The sequence below is a fragment of the Xyrauchen texanus genome, chromosome 49, assembly GCF_025860055.1.
Source record: "Xyrauchen texanus isolate HMW12.3.18 chromosome 49, RBS_HiC_50CHRs, whole genome shotgun sequence".
Classification (NCBI taxonomy): domain Eukaryota; kingdom Metazoa; phylum Chordata; class Actinopteri; order Cypriniformes; family Catostomidae; genus Xyrauchen; species Xyrauchen texanus.
Genome location: NC_068324.1, coordinates 5,812,796 through 5,818,795, shown reverse-complemented (window position 1 = coordinate 5,818,795; position 6,000 = coordinate 5,812,796). Strand labels below are relative to the sequence as shown.

Genomic DNA, 6,000 nt, shown 5'->3' with positions numbered 1-6,000 from the left:
GCTAGTCACAGTTCTCAGTACAATGGAAAGTTGTTCTTTATGACTTATGTCAGGATTGAATTTCATGATGACAGATGTATTTTGCTTTGTTAACTGTTCTCACTATCTCTTAAAGTATTTTGTCTCCAACTAGTGTTATTATTTCAATTTGAATGACTCTACTTAAGTAGCGCACCTTTGTATCTTTGTTTTGAATGCTTCTTATATGTTCACTCAGCACTGGATCAATCTGTGCCATAATTTGACATTACATTTGAGGGCCCCCTCAAAGCTTGATTGCACTCAGCCAAATTGTAAATGATAGCAATCACTCTCCTAATGACACCTTCCAATGCTCAACCTCAATCTGCATCAAATTCTGATGGGTTTGATCTATGGCTGTCTTGGTTTGCAATCTCTTCAGCAGATCATACCAGCTTCTCATATTCTCACAATGCACCTTTGAATATTCATATTCTTTGATATGGTGAGTTAGGTTCTTCCATGCACAGTAGACACTCTTACTTAAAGCACTGTCACACTTTCCAAAATGAGAGCAAGTGAAACAGAATACTGCATCTGTACTCACGGAATATACTAGCCATGATCGTTGGATCTTCTCACCGGGGGTGTTCTGAATTTTGTGGGAAATCAATGTCTGTAATTTGGACTTGTCCTTCTGTGATAATTTGGCAGCGAACTATGTCATCAATGAAACTTAGCCACAGTGCAGTATCATTAGAACTTGGAGTTGCTGTGGTTAAGTCTGGAGGTGGTAGTAAGGGGTGGTGTGGCCCCTTGTAATGGAACTGACATGCTGCCACTGGATGTACTAGCCATGTCTTCCTCAAGGTCCTCATGACCTGAAGTTGATATTGCTGGAGAGAAAAACAAATACACGTAATGTATAATTGAGTATACAAATAAGAAGTATACAAATAAGAAGTAAGTCATTGTTTAAACACAAATATCTGTGTGGCCATATTTAATCAAATAATCTAATAATATATGTATAGCGGAGAGCAAGTCACTGTCAACTTAGAATAACTTAATTTTGCCTTCATCTGTTGATGCATCTTGTTGATGTATTTGATCATGCAAGCACAGTCCACAAACACCCAATGGTTAAGATCTGTATGAAATAATTCACCAACAGCTATTGGCAACAACAATGCTTTAGCTTATGTTAACATTTACATTAACATATTTACAAGCAAATTCAATGAGATATATAAAATCACTAGATTAGTTTGTTCTGTCGAAACTGTCACAGTAACAGGTATAATATCTTCCGGTTACCGTTACAGTTTCGACAGAACAAGCAAACCTAGTCTACTGACAAAGTAACTGTTGTTAGCATCGTTGTTGTTGGCAATTGACAACCAAATCATTATGCTATTAATGAAAGAAATTAAACACTTGCCATAACTAACTTATTCTATTCAAGTTTCTGTAGACACAGCACAGACATTGGCAAGAAAAACAGCTTATGTTAACATTTTATACACTTGTAAATACAAATGTACTAGCTATGGTTTATGCATCACGCGTTTTTAGACAAGAGTAAGATAGTCTACTGATTAACTATCTGTTGTTAGCATTGAACTGACAAATGATAACCAACTTTTCTGATGCGTAGTGACAAATTAAATCCCTTGACATTAATACTTCATTCAATGTAACTGATTCTCACTTACCAGTGTCTCGTTTTTATCTTTTCCTCTTCTTCTTTTTTTCCGCTTTTGTTTCCTTTTAATATGCCCGGACGGGTAAATCTGCTTCATGTCCGTCATTGAACTGCCGCTCTGAAACTACGTTTGACAGCAAGCTGGACTATTAGCATAGGGGCCCCTTTAGGGGATTCCGGACGTGTCATTGCAGTGTCTTGTACCATCAAAGATTTTAAGGGGGTTCCATGTTGTCGTTGCTGTGGTCCAATGTAATCTGCCGTACTTGAGGGGGGCCCTTCCATCTTGGGGCTCCAGGCAATTGCCTGGATTGCCTACCCCGTTGCAACGTCTCTGCCTGCTTCCTGGGAACCTGAGTAGGACGAGATGTTTTGGACAAGTGGATGTTACTTTGACACATACCTCCTACCTAAAGATTGTTTCAGACCACGTACACCTTACATGACAACAGTATTCCCTGATGGCTGTGGCCTCTTTCAGGAGGATAATGAGCCCTGCCACACTGCAAAAATTGTTCAGGAATGGTTTGAGGAGAATGACAAAGAGTTCAAGGTGTTGACTTGGCCTCCAAATTCCCCAGATCTCAATCCGATTGAATATTTATGGGAGGTGCTTGACCAACAAGTCCAATCCATGGAGGACCCACCTCGCAACTTACAGGACTTAAAGGATCTGCTGCAAATGGCTTGGTGCCAGATACAACAGGACACCTTCAGAGGTCTTGTGGAGTCCATGCCTCGACAGGCCAGAGCTGTTTTGGCGGCACAAGGGGGACCTACACGATATTAGGCAGGTGTTTTTTATGTTGCGGCTGATCTGTGTATTGCAGTGCGATGAACAAAACGAAATGCGGAACAGCCGCCAGCTAGGCCTACAACAGTAAATTACAAAAAATAGATAAGATATAAATTAAGTACTGCCTTATTTTCTGACAAATCTGAAGACTATGTTTAGATGCTGATTTTAAATTCACTGGTTGAGCTTTTGAGAGACGGTCATTAATCATGAACTTTATATTATGAGCAAGTCGTTCACCCAAGTGCCCTGTGCTCACTCGCTCTTACGAAAGTAAGCCTATTTCTTTACAGTGTGGGTCTATGCCTCTATAGTCTTGTTTTTTTTTTTTTTTTCATTATTTCTGTAATATTAACTGAGACAAATTCATCTGAACAATTTAACAGAAGTGAACTCTTATTTTGTCTCACTTATTTTATCTCACGCCCTTGAGGAAGAACAGACAACGTTGCAGGTTGACCAATCAGAAGAAAGGGGCGTTTCAGGGCCTCCCACATGTTCAAATTCATTTTTCACCTCTTTTAGTTTCTTTTTAGCACAATTTTTCCATTTCCTACTTTTAACTTGAGCCAAGTGAAAAAATCATCTATGTGATCTGAGGCTAAATAAATAAACTTAATTTACACTAATAATGTTATGTTTTCACTTTCACAACAAAATTCCACCAGATTGAATTGTATATTAAAAAGAAAAGATTACATTTAATAAATCTTTCCACATTTTATTTTCGAAGATTGCTCTAATTTCATGGAATTTGTTATGAAATTGAAATGGGTAAATCTTTAAATAGATTTTTTTAAAGAATGTTTTAGTTTTTTGTACATGCCCCATGTGTTTTTACCTGATATTGCAGTGTTAGATTAAATACTGTCTTTCTTTCAAGATTTAGCGCTGCTATTCCTATATGCTGCTGCTGTTGAAGTAAAACCATTGACAAAACTATTAATCTTATTTTATGTCTGTGTACAAAGCAAAACAGATGTATGATCATTGTGTTTTGGCCCATTTTCCACCCGTAATCTGATTAACCTCTTTAATGTGTGCGCTGTCCTTGGTCCTGAATCGGCTTGCTGCTTATCAGACCTCTAAAGTTTTCTTAGGTTTATCGACCCCATTACAAAAATAAGAGGTAGATTAGATAATTTGCTGTTTGCAATGTGCCTACAACTGCAAGAGTATTGCAACACTAAAGAACACTCCACACCTGCAATTTGTACTGTTTCGTTTATGCTCTGTGTGTGTTGAACGGGCGATTTTGTTGCCTATTTAACTTCAAAAGTTGCCAGAAAATGTGGAATTATGGAATGATGAAAACTACATAATGTTTTTTCGAATCCTGCAGATGGAGCCAGCGAATCACAGATCCCACACAGGCTCATTCCATGACGTACTTCCTGGGAATTGTAGGCCATTTGTAATTACTACGGATTTGTGCACGGATGTATTGCAGAGCCTGTTATTTCTATTGAACGATTAAGCTAACGCTACCGGTGAAACCTTACACCACAGGTGCCAATTTTATGGCTTCTTTTAGTTACAAACTGTGATATATTAAATATACCCTGCTGTCTTTCAGACAAAATTATTACAGATTATAAAAATAAAGGACTACAGGAAGACGCGCGCGCCTTTGAAAGTTTCATCGATCTGCTCGCGCTCGGCGCGTGATAGAATTCGGGAGGTCTCGCGGAAATCGTCACGCGGAGCGGCGCGAATTCTCCGTTAACGCTTACTGAAGACTCTCACTCTCAAATCTACTTTACTTTTCTAACGACAGTGGAGTTCAACCCGAAGCTGAAATTTGACATCTAAGCCGGAATGTCTGTGTAAAGCGCAATGACAGCTCGGTTTGTGCTGCCGTTACTCGAGCAGGGGTCAACGGTTTCATGTCAGAGGTAAATGTCAAAATCTCCCGGAGTTTGTGGGTTTGTCGTCGTTCGTTGTCGCACCAGAGTGTAATAAGAAAAGCTGAGATCAAATAAAAGGTATGAAGATTTTTTGTTACTAATTTTGCAGCTTTTACATTTTAGCTCAACTTTTGGAAGCAGTTTGCACTAAATAGTTTGTTTACGCGAGTTTTGTTGCTATTTTATTTAGTGTATATGTATAGTCAGGTTTTATTTGTATATTTGTATTATTTTTTATTTATTTATTTATTTTTAAAGCACTTTCGTGATTTAGCTTAGCCTTTTACACACAGGTTTTGTTGAATTGGTCTGGACATTTGAGGGGTTTTAGTTGCATTACTACATGACTACACAAACGTTGACTTGTGGCAAAACATGAGAGGAAAACAGTGTCATTATTTTAAACTGACTCCAAACATGCCGAATGATTAATTATTGCATAACACATTAGATTGTGTCAGAGATTGCTTGTGTTTTCAGTGGAAATGAATCATTTCTGTAATGTGTCTGGTTTACTGTATACTTGATATCCCTGATGAAAGATTCACTGTGTTCAGGACAATAATTGAAGACACAGCGATCCGCAAAATGCTTGACCACGGAGCCCATTTTTCAAGCCCATGCGGAGTTGCGCTTTTATCCACAAAGAGACTGGCGTGATCCCTTTTGTCTCGTGTTGTTCACATGATGTAAGACTCTCTGATGATTCTCTGGACTTAATATTTCCACCTAAGAGATTATGAGACTCTCAGATTATAAAAACATTATTAATTTATTTAATTATTATTTCAGCGTGATTAATGTTTATTCTATTTTCCTTTCACTCCTTTTTTTAATTTTATTTTATCCCCTTTTCTCCCAGTTTGGAATGCCCAATTTCCACTACTTAGTAGGTCCTCGTAGTGGCGCGGTTACTCACCTCAATCCGGGTGGCAGAGTACAAGTCTCAGTTGCCTCCGCTTCTGAGACCATCAGTCCGCTCATCTTATCACGTGGCTTGTTGTGCATGACACTGCGGAGACTCGCAGAATGTGGAGGCTCTTGCTAATCTCAGCGATACATGCACAACTTACTACGCGCCCCATTGAGAACCCCTGATCACGACCACGAGGAGGTTACCCCATATTGTGCTACCCTCCCTAGCAACCAGGCCAATTTGGTTGCTTAGAAGACCTGGCTGGAGTCACTCAGCACGCCCTGAATTCGAACTTGCGACTCCAGGGGTGGTAGTCAGCGTCAATACTTGCTGAGACACCCAGGACCCCCGCAAGTGTCCTGTCCTGTAACTGTCCTGAAATATTTTGTCTTGGTGCCAGGTTTTGCCCAGAGGCTCCTGATAACAGGCAGTGTTGTCCTTTTCTATCTCTCATCCTGACAAGAGAGAGAGAGACAGTAGAGATAAAGAGGCTTGTTCTGTCTGTCCCTGTCTAATGAATGACTAAGCTGCAGTTACTGCCCTGACTGAGCCATCATGGGTCATTAAAGCTTTAGTAGTTGTAGTTGTGTTTGACGAGGAGTTATTAAGGCATAGTAATTACTGTTCTCTCTTCCCCAGAGAACACACTATAAAATTTTGGCCCTCTGAGCCAGCACAGCATCACCCAGGACGGTGTCTTTTACAAGAAAAAAAA

At 39.5% G+C, this 6,000-nt stretch overlaps 1 protein-coding gene across 4 annotated transcripts in view; it reads left to right on the top strand.

Annotated features, from left to right (window-relative positions):
- Positions 1-3,913: 3,913 nt before the first annotated feature.
- LOC127640590 (furin-like) overlaps positions 3,914-6,000 on the top strand; it is a 102,283-nt gene continuing 100,196 nt past the window's right edge. For 2 of the 4 annotated variants that reach the window (XM_052123229.1, XM_052123226.1), the window contains exon 1: positions 3,914-4,447. The gene's annotated coding sequence lies outside the window, so the exon portion shown is untranslated. The remainder of the gene's footprint in view (positions 4,448-6,000) is intronic. The other 2 variants (XM_052123227.1, XM_052123228.1) reach the window with 2 other exon arrangements.